The sequence below is a fragment of the Ammospiza nelsoni genome, chromosome 20, assembly GCF_027579445.1.
Source record: "Ammospiza nelsoni isolate bAmmNel1 chromosome 20, bAmmNel1.pri, whole genome shotgun sequence".
Taxonomy (NCBI): Eukaryota; Metazoa; Chordata; class Aves; order Passeriformes; family Passerellidae; genus Ammospiza; species Ammospiza nelsoni.
In genome coordinates, this window is record NC_080652.1 from 9,406,093 (window position 1) to 9,422,217 (window position 16,125).

The window sequence follows — 16,125 nt, forward strand, 5'->3', positions numbered from 1 at the left end:
TCTCCATGTTTTGCTGCTTTGGAATGTGATTTGGAGATTGTTTACCCAGCATGTGAGATTGTTTTTAATTAATATCCAGTCACAGCCAGCTGTGTCAGAAGATTTTATTATTCATTCTTGTATAACCTTCTAATGACTCCTTTCTCTCTCTTTAGTATTGTTTTAATATATCACTTTCTTTTAATATAATATATATCATAATATAATAAATCAACCTTCTGAAACATGGAGTCAAGATTCCCATCTCTTCCCTCATCCTTGGGACCCTCAAACACCACCACACCTGATGGTTCCATGGTCATTTTGTGCTCTCTCTTTGCCCCTCTCCTGGTTTTATCTCAGGGGGCCGGTGACCCTCCTGACAGCACACCACAGACACCTCCCAGCTGAGCTGGGCTGAAATCACCTCTCAGTGTGGGTCTCTGAGTGTATTTTGGCAGGTTTCCACTTTTCTTCTCTGGGCTGTCCATGCCCAGTGAGTGCAGCTGCAGGGATGCCCCCAGCAGCCCTCGGAGGGACAAAGCGGAGCAAACAGACCCAGAGGGACAAACAGCCGGTCCCAAAGCAGGCAGGCATCCCCTCTGCTGGGCTCAGGTGTCTGCAGGGCCTGGCACCAGGCAAAGGTGCATCTGGGAGTGCTGGGCTGAGTCAGTCCTGGAGGAAATGCTGTCACCTCCAGCCCCGTGCAGCAGCCCCACTCCCTTTACCCTTCACTGCCAAAACTTCCTGACCAAACCCCGCCAGTGTCGGAACTCAGTGCATCCCTCCACTGTCCAGAGCTGCCAGGACCCCATTGGGGGGCTCAGAGACCCTGGCACACAGCCCAGAACACCTGAGGACTTGAATTTTACCCTTAGAGCAAGTTACCAACCTTGTATGAGGACATGGAAGTCACACAGGTTTGAATAGTGTAATAACAAAATGAGCACAGGGTGAAAATGTAGATTTTAGGATTTTTGGTATGGGGGTATGGGGACAAGATGGAGGAACTTGGGCATGTCCAGCCTTTCTTCTTCTTCTTCTTCTTGGTCTCCATTTTCTGCAGTGCTGTTGGCACTTTGGGATTGGTTTCGAGTAGAAGTGCACTGTCTAACACAGGTGATGGGTATTGGGAATTAAGTGTAAATATGTTATAGGTAGTTTGTAGTATAAGAGGACAACACACAGAGTGCCTGTGGCTGCCCTGCTGAGCAGATCTCAGAAACAGAAAATTTTATAGATAAGAATTAATAAACAACCTCAAGACTGAAAAGTGAAGAGTCCAGACTCGTTCTTCAGAAGCAGAGACATCCTGCACATCTCGGGGCAGCAATGAACAACCAAAACCCGAGACTCCAGCTGGAGCCTGAGTGAGGTTCCAGGCCCTGCTCATGGCTCTGTTACATGAGGGAGCCCAGCTGGGAGCCCATCCCCACATCCAGCCAGGGTGGGAGCAGAACAGCAGTGGGAGAAAGGCAGGATCCCACTGAGCACGGGGAATCTGCCATCCCCGTGGATTTCCAACCTTATTCCTGTTCCCCTGGAGCTCCCAGCGTGCAGGGGCTGCACCTCCTGCCTTGGTGCACCAAGGTAATTCATTAACTGCAGGAATGAGGAGCCTCAACTTTCCCCCAGTGCCTGGGACAGCAGCAGCTCCCGTGGTGCTGCCAGGCTGGGGACAGTCCCCGGGGTGGGGACAAGGCAGGGCATGTGTGCCCAGCTCCTCAGGAATGCAGGGAAGGCACCAAGGCCAGCTGGGTGTGAGGGGCTGGGAGCAGCAGGGATTTTGTTCCCCTCATGGAAAGGTTGGGTTCAGCAGGGTCACAACACCAGGTTTGGGGTTCCAGGGCTGTGCAGAGGCTCCAGGCAGGTTCTTCCCAATGGAAAGCAGATTGTGACAGGGTTCTGAGTGCTTGTGCAAGGCCAGAGATGGTGGCAGAGCTGGAGCTGTGAGCCCACAGCACCTGCAGGGCTGCCAAGTGCCCTGTGGGGCTGGAATAAGCTCATTGCCTCCCCAGGCCTTGATTTACCCACCAGAAGCAGCAGAACCAGTCCCAGAAAGGGCTGAGCAGACATTGGGATTGCTGCCCCAAATATCCCAGCAAAGAGGATAAACCTGTCCAGAGGGAACACTGGAATGACCCAACTTGAATTTACAGCAAAAGAACATTTTCCTTCTGCTCCTGTGGCACCCCCAGGGCTCAGGGCTGCTGCTGGAGGCTGTGCCAGCCCGCTGGGGAGCCCTCAGCTGCTTTATTCATAGAAACCCAGAGCAGCCCTGGAGCTGGCAGCAGCCCAGAGAGGGTCTGTGCTCTGTGGAAATGGGCAGGGCAGCCCAGGGCCGGTGCTCCTGCTGGGGAGACAACATCTGGATCAGCCAGGGCAGTGTCCCAGCAGCACAGATAACATCTGGATCAGCCAGGGCAGTGTCTCAGCAGCACAGATAACATCTGGATCAGCCAGAGCAGGGTCCCAGCAGCACAGATAACATCTGGATCAGCCACAAAGGGAGTCATTGGGGCAGGACCCTGTCGTGCCCTGCTCCTCCTGCTGCACACACGAAGGGTTCAGGCTGGATCATCCTATTTTCCATAAACACTCCAGGTTTGTAATCCTGGATTTGCAGGACAGCGCTGCTGGCACGGCGCTTTGAGCTCGAGTGTCAGCCCTAAACCTGAGCTTTGCTGAGATTAGTCCCAGGTACAGAGCCAGCAGCACCCAGCAGTTTCTGTATGAGCACAAAAATTGGTTGGATCAGGATTCCTGTGGCACACTGAGCGAAATCACTGGCCTGTTATTTCTAAGCTCCTTTTCTTTCCTTTCCTTCTTTGCTCTGTTTTGATTTTGATTTATTTCTCCCCCGTCGGAAGCAGCTCAGAGATTGGTTGTGACACAGCCCAGGTCACCAAAGCCTGTTTTCCAAAGGAAACATTTGCCATCTCACTCCCAGCTTGGATTTGCCTGTCCCTGCTCACTTGCCAGAGCTTGTTCTGCTGTGTTAATAGGGAAATTTCTTTGCACAGAGCCAATTGTGCCCCAGTGATTTTGTTCAAGGGATAAAAAAGCACATTCACTTGGTGTTTGAGATGACATTTATTTGGTGGGTGAGCTGGAGAGCTCGGTGGGCAGAGAGAGAACAAAAACCCACCCTTGTCAGGAGCTCTTTGAAAAGCAAAGAAACAAGAGCACAGCAGAGATAAGAAAATGACCATTTGCAGAATCTGGGAAAGCCTCGTGCAGAGGGACAGAGACAAAGCACGAGAATGCACTTTATTTGTGACAAGCTTTCCATCCTGGGCAGCCAAACAGGACATCCTGCCTCAGTTCTCCTTCCTCTCTTTAATTAGAGCTGCGTTCAGGACGCTGCCATTAATGTCATCTCAGCATTTCCATGCCAAAGCCCTGTTTTTGCTGGACTTTAGGAACTTGGCCCCAGAGAAGGCTGTTATTGGTGTGCAGAGCTGTTCAGCACGGGGGCTGGAGCAGCTTTGTGACATTTCCATCACAGGGAGCTGCCACCAGCCCGGAGAGAGGCGTTTCCATGCAGGATGTGGGGGCAGTGGGGGAAATCAGAGCCCCTCTCTGGCCACAGAGGGATTCGGGGCTGTTTGTGCTCCAGGAATGTGTCTCCGTTTCAGGTCGGGGCTGTGGCACCTCCGTGACATCTGAAAGTCACTGAAAACACACCACCCACATTTTCCAAACCGTGAGTCACCGTGGAAGCCTCTGTGGCTGCAAATAATTAAAGAAGAGTCTGAAAAGTGGATTCTCCAGCAAAAGTGGATTCTCTCAGGTGTTTTTGCTGCCTGAGAACAGGGCCTGGCTGCAGCCCCCCCAAAAAGGAGCCCCTGAAATCCCTGTCAGCTGTAAAACCCCCATGTTGGAAAGAAGCTGAAATGCACCTCCAACACCAGCACAGCCTGGCAGCTCTGCTGATAAACCAGATTCCTGTCATGCTTGTTCTGTATAAACCCCTTCCTCTGGGTCTCCGGGGCAGGACCTGGGGTTTGTGCACAGCTCTGAGCACATAGACAGGAGAAATCCCCATTCCCATCCCACTGAGAGCCTGTTACCCCAGACTGGGCATCCCTGAGCAGGAGAAGCCAGAGCTCAGTCCAGCCAGCTCCTCTGGGGCTGCTTTTGGCTGGAGAACTGCTAAACATTATTAGCAAAAAGAAAACCACTTTTATTTTTTTTTCCACGATGGAAAAACGAGTCCTTAGTCCTCCCAACCCAAAATATCAGTGAGATTCCAAAATATCAGTGAGATTCCAAAACATTAGTGGGATTCTTCCACTACTGAAGGGAGGGCAGACAGATCCCTTTGTTCCTGCTGCAGCCCCAGGTGCAATGCTGGCAATCCAGAGCAGGGCAGGCTCTGGAAGAAGCTGTAAAGCAACATTTCATCACAGGATACTCCAAAGCAGACAGGGTTAAGCCAAACATCCTTTCAGTGCTCCTCTTTCACTTCCCATTCGAGGGGAGAGCGCACAATGGCCCTGCACCCTGAGCTAGGGCTCTGCTGGGGCATCCCCAGCTGCATTTTCTGCTGGCTCCCTGCATGGCCAGGCTGCTGTGTCCCCTGGCCCAGGAACTCCCACCAGGAATTCCCTGCCTTTCCCACCAGGAATTCCCTGCCTTTCCCACTGGTGCTGCTACCCCACAGCTTGCTGAGGAGCCAAATCAGAGAATTCCCACCAGGAATTCCCTGCCTTTCCCACCAGGAATTCCCTGCCTTTCCCATTCATGCTGTCACCCCACATCTTCCCTCCCTTGCTGGGGAGCCAAACCAGAGAATTCCCACCAAAAATTCCCTGCCTTTCTTACCCTACAGCTTCCCTCCCTTGCTGGGGAGCCAAACCAGAGAATTCCCATCAGGAATTCCCTGCCTTTCCCAGCCCTGCTGCCACCCCACAGCTTGCTGAGGAGCCAAACCAGAGAATTCCCACCAAAAATTCTCTGCCTTTCTCACCCCCCAACTTCCCTCCTTTGCTGAGGAGCCAAACCAGAGAATTCCCACCAGGAATTCCCTGCCTTTCCCACCCCACATCTTCCCTCCCTTGCTGAAGAGCCAAATCAGAGAATTCAAATGGACTAACAGAGGGAAGAAACAGTGGAATGGGGCTGTTTTGGGGCTGTTTCCCCAGTTCCCCACCTGCTGGAACAACCTGCTTTGGGTACAAGGCACCGATGCCACCACAGGGCACAATCCCACTGTTTTTGGGGTTTGGGCTGAGGGGGTTCGGGATGTGCTGGCCCAGGGTTCCCCAGCAGTGCCCCCCGATGCTGGGCAGCCCCGGGGGGGGCTCAGGGCTCTGTGCCCCCCCAGCAGAGCAGGGCAGGGCAGGAAGGGAGCAGGGCAGATGAGGAGATGAGTGTTTCCTGCCCCTCTCAGCAGCGCTGTCACTCAGCGGCCCCCGCAAGTGCAGCAGCAAGATAACTCCAGACACAGCCACCAGCACTTCCCCCCTTTGTCCCGGGCTTTTTTCAGGCCTTCCTGAGCACAAACGTCCCATCTCCACAGGAATGTCCCTGCTGCTGCTGCTGGCTGCCCCCGGGGATGTGGGTGCTGCAGCAGCCCGGGGTGAGGGGCTGCCCTGAGCTGGGCACTGCCATGGGGGGCATGGAAATGTCCTGGCATGGAATGGAACTGCAGCTGGGCACTGCCATGGGGGGCATGGAAATGTCCTGGCATGGAATGGAACTGCAGCTGGGCACTGCCATGGGGGGCATGGAAATGTCCTGGCATGGAATGGAACTGCAGCTGGGCACTGCCATGGGGGGCATGGAAATGTCCTGGCATGGAACTCAACTGTGACGGTGTTCACAGGGGGTCTCAGGTTGAGGGGAGAGACGAGGATCTGACTCCATGTTTCAGAAGGCTTGATTTATTATTTTACGATATATATTACATTAAAACTATGCTAAAAGAATAGAAGAAAAGGTTTCATCTCATCAGAAGACTAGCTAAGCTAAGAATAGAAAGGAAAGAATGATAACAAAGCTTCTGTCTCGGACAGAGAGTCCAAGCCAGCTGACTGTGATTGGCTATTAATTACGAACAAACTAACATGAGCTAATCACAGATGCACCTGTTGCATTCCACAGCAGCAGATAACCATTGTTTACATTTTGTTCCTGAGGCTCTCAGCTTGTCAGGAGGAAAAATCCTAAGGAAAGGATTTTTCATGAAAAGATGTCTGTGACACTGAACGGCCACAGGCCCTGGTTCCTTGGCCTGAGTCACTCCCCAGTGCAGGAGATGAAGGAGCTCACTGAAAACAACGAGCTCAGGAGCTCAGGGCAGCCTGAGAGGCAGCAGAGCAGTGTGCCACACGTTCCTCAGGCTCCTGGGCTGGCACAATTCCCCTCCAGCCCCACCAGATGCTCCAGGAAGGTGCCCACATGACGTTTCAAGCTCCTTGCCTGTCCCTGTGTGGTGCCCACTGAGCCCGCCTGGGGTAACACCCAGGCACTGCTGGCACAAACCCCTCTGATCTGAAAGCAGGGAGCACTCCCAGCCCTTCAGTTAGGCTGTATTTTCCCCCAAATTCCTTCCCAAAGAAGGCTCTGGGTTTGGCTTTTGGGATGCCCTCACCCTGCAGAGCTCGGCCTGTGACTCTGCCCAGCACAGACCCTCCAGTGCCCACAGCTGCAGAGATCAGCCCCACAGGAGATTCCTCACTCCCACAGCACTGTGGGGCAATGGGGGGCTCTGACAGGAGCAAGGGGGACACGTGGCACCCCCAGAGAGGGCCCGTGGCCGGCACAGCACCAGCGTCCCCAGAAAGCCAAGGCTGGAATGCAGCGAGGCTGTTTCCTTATCTCCTCCCCTGCCTCTCAAGGACACAACAATCTAACGGTTGTAGGAACGCATTTTTCACCACGGGATCCTTCATTAGTGCTCATTTCCTCCCCCCAGCCGTTTCCTGGAAGCAGTGTGTGCTGCAGGAGCTGCAGGGGTGTGTGAGGGAGCACACCCATTCCTGCCATGCTCCATGGGCCAGGTCACACCTGGGCACTCTGCAGTGCCTCTGCCACCAGCTCTGCCTGCCTGGGAACACAGGCAGGCAGGGACAGGGAAAGGAGGATGGTGTTGAACTGGAACAGGAGAGATTCAATTCAATATCAGGGAGAAATTCTTCCCTGGGCGGGTGGGATGCACAGAGGCTGCCCCTGGATCCCTGCAAGTGTCCCAGGCCAGGCTGGACAGGGCTTGGAGCAGCCTGGGATGGTTGAAGGTGTCCCTGCCCATGCAGGGAGTGAAATGCATGATCTTTAAGATCCTTCCAAGCCAAACCAGTCCATGATTTTATAATTATAAGCACCTCACAGACAGGTCCTGGTGTTCCCAGTCCCATGGCTCCTGCACAGCTGTTTGTGCATCAACCATAAATATTTGCTCCTGGCTGCAGATTTCAATCCACGAGCTATTCCTCCATTCTTCCCTGGCTGTTTACTCCTGGAGTTCCTCTGAGTTAAACACAGCTTTATTTCTAGACCAGCAGGAATGGGATATCCATCATCTCCATCGATTACAACAAACCGATTACAGACTGTGCAGCAACCAAACAACGAAAAATTAAAAAAAAAAAAAAAAAAAGAAAAAAAGATCAGCCACCAAAGTGCAGCCCAGGGAGGGAGGGAGGAAGAGGATATGGTGCTTCTGGGAGCCGTGGCCGTTTGAAGGCTGGGCGGGAAGCAGGCCAGGGGTTATCCAATCTCTCGGAGCAGACATTTCCGCCTGGCACGCCCAGAGCGCCGTGCTGGGGCAGCCATCCATCATCAATCACCCGCCCTGCCCGGGCAGGAAACAGGAGCAGGGCCCCGTGTGGGCACTGCAGAGGGGGCACAACGCAGCCAGCAGCCCCCAAAGGTCCTGCCCAGCCTTTGCAGCTCACCTGGCAAAAGGAGCAAAAGGAGCTGCGGTGCCCGAGAGTCAGCACGAGCTGGAGATGTGGCTCTGTGATATTGTCTGATATTTTTCTCTTGAAAAGCTGAGAAGCCTCAGAAAAGAAATGTAAACAGTAATTATGTGATTGCTTAGAATGTGGTATGGATGTTGCTCACCAACAGGTGCATCTTTGATTGGTTTAATGAGAATTGTTTTTACTTAATGGCCAATCCCAGTCCAGCTGTGTTGCCTCTCTGGTCAGTCACAGGTTTTTATTATCATTCTTGTCTAGACTTCTAATGTCCCCTTTCTCTGTCTATTTAGTACATAATTTTCTTTTAATGTAATATAATATCATAATATAATAAATCAGCCTTCTGAGAACCTGGAGTCAATTCTCATCTCTCACCTCATCCTGGGGACTCTCAACAATTGGTGACCAGAGAGATGGACAGAATTCTTCCTTCTACCAAGTGTCCATTCCCCCTTCCCAGCCACAGAGAGCAGCAGATCACTTTCCCAGGGAAAAGATAACTCTCCCAGGGAACAGATAATTTTCCCTTTCCATCATTCTTGAAAAGGCTTTGAGAAGATCAGAAAAAAAAACGAGAAACAATACTTGTCTTCCCTTGCTGCACCTGGCGTTGTGAACGTGTGGAATGTGCTGTGGAGATTGGTTTACCAAAGGGTGGTTTCTTAATTTGCCAGTGGTGGTCATGGTGTTTGGATTCAAGGACCAATTAGGTCCACCTGTATCGTAACTGTCTATAAAAGCAATGTGTTTCTTAATAAAGATTATTATTGATGAACCTTCTGTCAATCATGGAGTCAATGGTAATTATTACCTGGCCAGGGGCCCATTCCAACAACACCCAGCTGCCAACCCTGAGCTTTCCAAGGGCTCCCAGGCTCTCCAGGATGCTCTTCCAGCCCCAAACCATGCAAGCAGCATTGTTTCCCCAGGAACATAAGCATGGTTTATACCTGGATTTTTGGCAGATGAGTTTGAGAAGGTTTTGGCAGCTGTTTGAGCACAGCTAACATGGGCTGTCCTGCTGGATCCAGCCACTTGCTGCTACCCATCATAGCAGCATCCTAACCCTGGTGGCTCCCACAGTGCCCTGACCCCCGGGGATGGATGCAGGGATGCCAGGGGGGTGGCACACCTCATGTCACCCTGTCCTTGCAAGGACACCCTGGCTAGAGCAGGAGGGACAGGGACACCCCATGTGTGGTGATGCAGCCACCCCCGGCCCCACAGCTCCCTGGGGCTGCTCAGTGACACAAATCCCTGCCACCAGAGCTTCCTGTTTTCCTGCTGCAGCAGCTCACGCTTCCCTGCAGTCCTTGACCCCTGGGGCTGTGCTAGGAAGGACGTGAAATTGCCTCTGCTGCAGCCCGAGGCTGGGCTTGGGGCTGCCCCTGGAGCCCTGAGCCCGCAGCTGCTGTGTCTGTGTGTGTGTCTGTGTGTCTGTGTGTGTGTGTGTGCCTGTCTGTCTGTCTGTGTGCGTGTCAGCGTGTCTGTGTGCGTGTCAGTGTGTCTGTGTGCGTGTCAGCGTGTCCATCTGCGCATACACAATGGTCACACCATGCCTCACCAGCTGGCACAGCTGCCAGCAGCCTCAGGGGACAGGATCTGATATCTCAGAGGGAAAGCTGAGCCACGGGACAAAGCAAAGCCCAGCAGAGCTGAGTCTTTGATTACAACCCCTTTTTTCTCCTCTCTGAGCAAGGAAATACAGGCTGCAGTTGTTTTCTCACTTGTACTTCCCCCAGATTCCAAAGCTCCAGGGTTTTGTTTTCCCTGCACAGCTGGAAAGAAACTCTCAAAATCCCTTCCTGGCACAATGGCACGGGCTGGGCTTCCCAAAATGCCAGCCAGGGGAAGGTGGGGTGTCTGTGAGAGCAGGAACTGCTGTTCCAGGCTGTGCAGAGCACCATGGACACACATTCAAGGAAACGGCCCAGCCTGGGCCATTGTTGCCTGTCAGAGCCACCACCTCTCATCCCTGCTGGGAAACGATGCTGCTCATTTCCCAGCTTTTCAACATTTCAAGATTTCGAAGTGTAAAGCAAATGCTGATCACACCAGGATGATGGGTGCTTCACTCTGCTTTTCTTGGGGTGACAAGATACTTCGGCTCTGGTTTTGATTTGTTTTTCTGTTGCAGGAGTGCCAAAAGTCAGAAATCCCTCCAGAAACAAACCCAGGTCTCCCCAGCAGCTGCAGCACAGGGAACCCCACACAGACATTATTGCAGTGGGGACAAAAACATGAGCAGGGCTTTGGGGAGGGGGCAAGGACAAGGGCAGAGGGTACCAGTACAACCAATATCAGCCAGATCCAACTTTCTTTGGAAAAATCCAACATTTGTGATCTCTCTTGCCAAAAGGAGCTGTGATAACCATTTATTTCGATGCTTTTCTAGTGGAGATCTCATGTAACAGTGCTGGGCCAGACCACCCAGCAGCACCTCGGGGACATCATCAAGAGCTCTGCAGAAGGGCTCAGCCCCCAGAACAGAGGAGTGAGGACACGGAGCCACCCAGGGCTGAGCCCTGTGCACAGGTCAGGGAGCTCGGTGCAATCACAGGAACACAAATCCTCCCCTCCCAGCCCAGGGCTCCAGTTACACCACACTTAATCCTGGAGCCACTTTGGCACTGCAGCTCAGGGCTGACCCACTTGTGAGGCAGCGAGGCCCCCTGAGCTCAGAAATGTTAAATACATTGTAATTGGAGCCACCACGGTGCCTCCGCTTTCCTCCCCATGCAGAGGCCCTGGGAAGTGAATTTTCCAGAGTGTTCCTGGAGAGGAGCTGATTCTCAGCCCAGCATGGACACATTGGGATCTTCCCCATCTGCAGGGTGGTCACATCAATGGCAAAGTGAAGGAAACCCAATCCAGCCGTTCCTGGTTCATCCCAGAGGAAAAGGGAGTGGGGCTGGATAAGGGCTGAGCTCCCTGGGGAAGGGAGGGGAGAGCTGAGCACTCCCTGTTCCAACTTTTGCTCCTTTAATATCAAATCTTGCTAGTGATGCTGCCAGAATCCTGGGGAAGGGACGTGTCACCTGTCCCCTCTCCTTGTCCGTCCTGGGGCACTGGGGACAGCATCAAATTGGGAACAAATCATCCCTGATGTGCTGGAGGGGCAGCACAGACATTTGTCCCCACTGTCACCTCTCCCTTTGCCATTGCCAGGTGAGGCTGGAGCTCCTTGGGGCAGAGCCACAGGGCAATGCTCCCAGGTGCTATTTTGGCATAAAAACCAGCATTTCCCCCAGCTTTAAAACACTTTTCCTCCCTCCCAGTGCAGGTGAGCGCTCCTCTCTCGCAGCTGCTGTCCTCTCCAGAGGGAGTTTGAAGGCCACGGTCACAAAATCAGCAAACTGGGGCAAAAGGCTCTGCCAGACACACAGGCAAAGGAAACAGATGCAAGGGGAGCTCTGGAACAGCCTCACTTTGCTACCAAACACTCCAAAACCTCGTGAGGACAAACCCAGCAGGAGCGTGAAACTTCTTCTGGGGACATCAAAGAAAGCCACTTTGTCCTGCTGGAGTTTCCAGACTCACAGGTCACAGCCAGGAGCTGCTGCCTGGGGTGCTGGGGCAGAGCTGGGGCACAGAAAGTCCCGTGGGCAGTGGGGAGCACCCACAGGGGAGGCAGCCAGGCCCCAGCCCTGTTCCCAAGGCTGTGTGGGCTCAGGTTTGGAAGCAGGAAGGGTTTGGATGCTCCCACAAAGCCCTGACACGGCTCCCAGAGGCGTTTCTGCTGGGAGATGCTCTCGTGGTTTGCCTCCCTTTGAAGTGAAAGCCCTGGGAAAGGCAGGAACGCCTCCAAACACACTTAATTAATCCAACTTGTCACATTAATGACATCAAACCACAGCCACTGCAGCAGTCTGGGCCCCATCTCACACCCAGCTACACTAAACAAGGAGACCCCTGTGGCAGGGAGGAATGATGAGGAGGATTCATTCCATGGATATCAGATGGCTAATAAATTACTTTATTATATAATATTTATTATATTATAATAATATATAATAATAAATATACACTATTATATATTTTATAGTTATTATAATAAATATATAATATTTGTTATAATAAATAATTAATGTATAATGTTATATGAATAATGATAATAATAAATTTGTACATTATAACAATGTAATAATAATATAATTATAATATATAATATATATAATTATAATTCTATAATATAGATAATTTATATTATATTATATTATATTATATTACATATATAACTATAATTATAATTTTATAATAATATAATTATTATATCAATATCATATATTTAATAATTATTATCCTAAATAGATATATAATATGGTAATAAATAATAAATAGATAATTTTATATAGAATAGTAATAAATATACAATATTATTTTTTATTAAATACTATATTATTCTACATTATATTACATTACATCTAAACTGAATCTGCCCAGCACACAACTGCCCAGAATCTCGTGACTGTCAGCCCACAGTCCTCATACACACACCTGGCCCTGACAGGCCAAGGAAACAAAACACCATCACTCTGGGTAAACAATCTCCATCTTCCATTCTACTTTGGCACAACACAGGAGCAGGGAATGAGATAAGAATTGTTTAGATCATTCCTTTCTCTGCTTCTCTCGCTGCTCCTCTCTGGTTCAGAGAATGTGGATCCCACACCCAGCAAAGCTCGGGCAGGACGCAGAGGGCTCAGGGCACAATTTGTGCCTGCACTGGTGCAGCAGTGGGGACAGCAGGAGCAGAACCCCATGGGCTGTGCTCAGAGCCCATCCTGAGCCCCCCGAGTGTTCCCTCCTGTCCCCCCTCAGTGTTTCTGTGTCCCGGGGCTGTGTGTGCCCTTTCCCAGGCTGGGGTGAGGGTGTCTGTCCTGTAGCTGTCCCCACAGCCCCATGGGGCTGTCCCTGAGTGGGGCTGAGCCCCCTGTCCCAGCCCTCGCTGCCTTCCCCAGGTGATAACCTTGGGCAGCTCCCTGTGACCTGGAGGAGCTGGGAAAGGGAAATGTTGACTTTTAACCTCCTGCTGTTCTTCATCCTCTCCTAATGGGCCGAGCTCCCCCCTCCACCCTGAGCCCATCCATCTCCTGCTGCCACAGCCCCCAGCTCTTCCCACGATCCCATCTGGAATGGGAGGAAGGAGCTTCACCTCCAGCCTCAAACTCACCTGGAGCCACAGCTCCCTGCTGTCCCTTCCCTGTGACCGTGTTCACAGGGGTCTTAGGATGAGGGAAGAGATGAGGATCTGACTCCATGTTTCAGAAGGCTGATTTATTATTTTATGATATATTTTACATTAAAACTATACTAAAAGTATAGAAGAAAAGGTTTCATCTGAAGGCTAGCTAAGAATAGAATAGCAAAGAATGATAACAAAGGCTTGTGGCTTGGACAGTCTGAGCCAGCTGACTGTGATTGGGCATTAATTAGAAACAACCACATGAGAGCCATCCCAGATGCACCTGTTTATTTCCATAGCAGCAGGTAACCATTGTTTACATTTTGTTCCTGAGGTCTCTCAGTTTCTCAGGAGGAAAAACCCTAAGGAAAGGATTTCCATAAAAGACATCTGTGACACTTCCCCCTCACCTCAGGGCAGCAGCAGCTCCCAGGCCAGGCCCAGGGACACCTGAGGGGCACAGAAATCTTGCCAGGGCTGCTCAGTGCCCAGATTTTGGCCAGGTCACCGAGTGAGGCAGAGCTGAGCCCGTCCCCTCCCAGCCTGGCTGAAAGGAGCCCCACACCAGGCAGGACCTGGAGATAAACCCAAACCCTTTGATGTGCAGGGGAAAGGAGACATCCCTTATCTCCCTTTCCTTCTGTGCTGAAACCCTTCCCAAAGGCATCCCTGGGCTGTGAGGATGTGACAGCAGAGCCACCCCCTGTCCCCGCAGCACAGGCAGGGCTCAGACACAGCTGGGACACTGGGCTGAGCACAGGAGCCATGCTCTGTCCCTCTGCCTCCTTCTGCCCTCCTCTGGCGTCCCCGGGAGCTTTTCCTTGCATCTTTCTCATCCGCTGCTCCGGCTAAATCCACTTTGGAGGCAGAGCTGTAAGGAAGCCCCCAGGGTGGCAGGGGAAATTAATTATTTTATTATTATTATTATTGACATTTTTATTATTTACATTTACATTTCTTAAGCCTCAAAAGCACATTTCAGGAAACCTTTAGAGGAGAAAATATACAAAACGAGGAGTAGCAGCAGCTGCAGACGACAGGAAGGTGGAGTGGGAGAGCCACGCTAGCAGGAGCTGAGCTGTGCGAGAGCAGAGTTTCTTTGGTTTCACAAATAAGAGGTTCAAAGTTGGAAAATGTGTGAAGCTGTCTGCTGGCGTGGCTCAAATTGAGGCAGCAGCTTCACAGGGAAAGAGGAGGAAGGATGGATGCAATAAAAGCATTGAAGTACTTTGCACCAAGGCTTGCCAGCAACAAGTTTAATTCTTGAGCTGCTCAATGTTTTTTGTCTCATCATTGTCAGATATGAAACGTGCTTCTGGTGAGCAGAGTTTTCCCTGAGAAATTGCTCCCAGCCTCAAAAGAAAGAGAAAAAGCCTTTAAAGGATATTGAACAGCCCCCAAGAAGGAAAGGAAGGTTTTAATTTCGTGTGGAACACAGCATTTGCACGATGAACCAGAAAAGGAAACGAGGCAGAGATTCTCCCTTTGGGTCTGAGCCTGTCTGACTTTGCCCTTGTGGTTTTCGGTTCAGCTGCAGAGCAGAAACCTCTGGTTTCCCCCAGATTCTCTCTCTGAGCCCTCGAGAGCAGGCTGCCCATGGACACAGCGTGGGAACTGAGCCTGGCAGTGCCCCTGGAGCTGCATGGATGTGACTCACTCCCTTTGGACGCTGCTGGTTAAAATCCCTCCCCAGTCTTGGTTAAAATGCCTCCCCAAAGCTCCAGGCTCAGCCATGTGTTTCTGTTTACCCACTGTGTGTGCCAGCAGAGCCTCCACACACATCGTGTTTGCATATAAGCTGCAAATTTGAGTTTGATTTGGTGGGCTGGAGCCCCCGGGGCCTCTTGGATGCCTTTGAAAGAGCTGCTGGGTCTGAAAGGTCTGCAGTGCGTGGGGATGTGTGGTCCAGGAGAGGGGCTCAGAGGGGGAGTGTGGGAAGAAGAGCGGGAGGAAAGAGAAAGGAGAAGGAGATGAAAAGGAGGGGGATAATGGAGGAATTGCAGGGAGGAGAGGGATGGCAGGGACAGCACTGGAGGGGCAGAGACATTAGTATTAGTATTAGTATTAGTATTAGTATTAACATTAGTATTAGTATTGGTATTAGTATTATTAGTAGTATTTTAATAATATAATTATTTCTATATTATAATATAATATAATAATACAATAATAATTATATATGTGAAAATTAATAATTAATATATATGTAATAATAAATAATATATAGCTTATATATATTAAAACTAATAATATAATATAATAATATAATATAATAGTTAATTAAGCACAATATAATTAATGATAACGTTATTAATATTAATATAACACTGAGCACCCAGCCAAAGAGAAAGGAAAAGGAGATGCAAAGGATGGGGATAATGGAGGAACTGCAGGGAGGAGAGGGATGGCAGGGACAGCACTTGAGGGGCAGAGGCTACTATTATTATTATTATTATTATTATATCCATATATATGTATATGGGTAGAATAGTTATAATTATATATGTAATCATATTAATATATTATCTTAACATAATAATATTATTAAATTGATGTACATATTATTATAATATTATGATTACTATTATACCCAGCACCTAAAAAGAAAGGAGAAGGAGATGAAAAGGATGGGGATAAAGGAGGAACTGCAGGGAGGAGAGGGATGGCACCCAGCACCCAGCCCGTGCCTACACCCATCCCCAATTTCCCACATCCCATCCCGGGGGATGTGTGGGATCTCAGCAGACCCAGCCAAATCCCTCCCCTGAGAGGGCACAGAGCCACCTCAGGCCACCCAAGCGCCGCAGTGCCCCCCTAACCCGGTGTCCCTGTGCACAGCCCATCCCTGTGCCCCCAAGCCTCACGGTGCCCCCCTGGCCCGTGTCCCTGTGCACAGCCCATCCCTGTGCCCCCAAGCCCCACGGTGCCCCCCTGGCCCGTGTCCCTGTGCACAGCCCATCCCTGTCCCCCCAAGCCCCACGGTGCCCCCCTGGCCCGTGTCCCTGTGCACAGCCCATCCCTGTGCCCCCACAC